Here is a 1,229-nt window from a genome sequence, read left to right as displayed (position 1 = left end):
TCCAATATAGGAGGTATTTATTTGTGTGTGTGTGTGTGTGTGTTGGAAAGGAGTTTGTTTTTAAATTATTTTTCACCAGATATGAGATGTGTAGAATCCAGTGATGGGCAACATTTCTTCTCACATAAGTTCTACTGAAAAAAATAGAATGCATTGCTTTTAGATAATAAACTGGTAATTCTGGAGATACAATGGGAAATCCATAAATAAGCTCTCTCTCTCTCTTTTTTTTTTTTTTCATTTTAACATTCAGATTTTGAATCAAGTTAGAAGTAGTCTTTCACACCACCACCTATCAAGACAAAGGTCAAAAAACACAACAGTAACCAAAGTATAGTGTTTTCTGCCAGTCCTATTTGCCAAGGCTTTCATTCTTTCTCAGGCAAGAATGATTGGGTGTGTTTACATCTGTGTTGTATGGGCAAGTGCTTATGACAGAGAAAGGAAGCTGTGACTTAACAGTAGGTGAAATCCTTCACAAAAGTTGTGTCAAGCCTGAATTCTCACTCAATGAGGAAACCTCAATTTCCTGTTCTCAATCCAAGGTCAGAGCCTGCAGCCCAAGGTCACAGCACATGAGTAGGGCTGCAAGATCACAGAAGGATCTTTCCTGAGATTAATGGCAGGGCTGAGCCAAAGATGACTGAAGGGGCACCCTCTGGCATGCTCATTTATCAGGGATTTACTTGTTAGCTAATGATAGCAATAACAGTTTGTATCTGACAGACACAACTGGATATGTGCAGTAAGAAACTCTGTATTTGAAGTTGGATTATATTGGATCTATACAATTTCCTCTCCTAGTGCTCAGGCTGTCCTCACAGTCTCTGTTGGTGAAGTCTGTGCTTTATTTTATACTTTAAGGAAAAGCAATTGCTGTCTGTTAAAAAATGGTAACACAACTAAAATGATATGAAATTAATTTCATTTTTTTCTACATTCTTTAGAAATATATTTTTCATATGAAAAATCTGGATTGCTATAATCATAGCAGAGATAGAATTAATTTTTTCACTCACACTTATATTACCAACACTATTTTGTGCTCTGTATTTCCTAATAGTGTTTTATGATTATTTTTATTACTACAAAAATGTATTCTCTTAGAAAATATACAAAATACTGGTCAATAGAAAAAAAATTTATCACTGTTAATCTCACCACGATACTATAATTACTGGTACAATATTTTTCCTATGACCTTCATATTACAAATGCATGTGTATATT

This window comes from Herpailurus yagouaroundi, unplaced genomic scaffold (genome assembly GCF_014898765.1).
Source record: "Herpailurus yagouaroundi ecotype Mexico unplaced genomic scaffold, PumYag 199, whole genome shotgun sequence".
In the NCBI taxonomy this organism is placed as follows: Eukaryota; Metazoa; Chordata; class Mammalia; order Carnivora; family Felidae; genus Herpailurus; species Herpailurus yagouaroundi.
Note: the sequence above shows the minus strand (reverse complement) of the source record.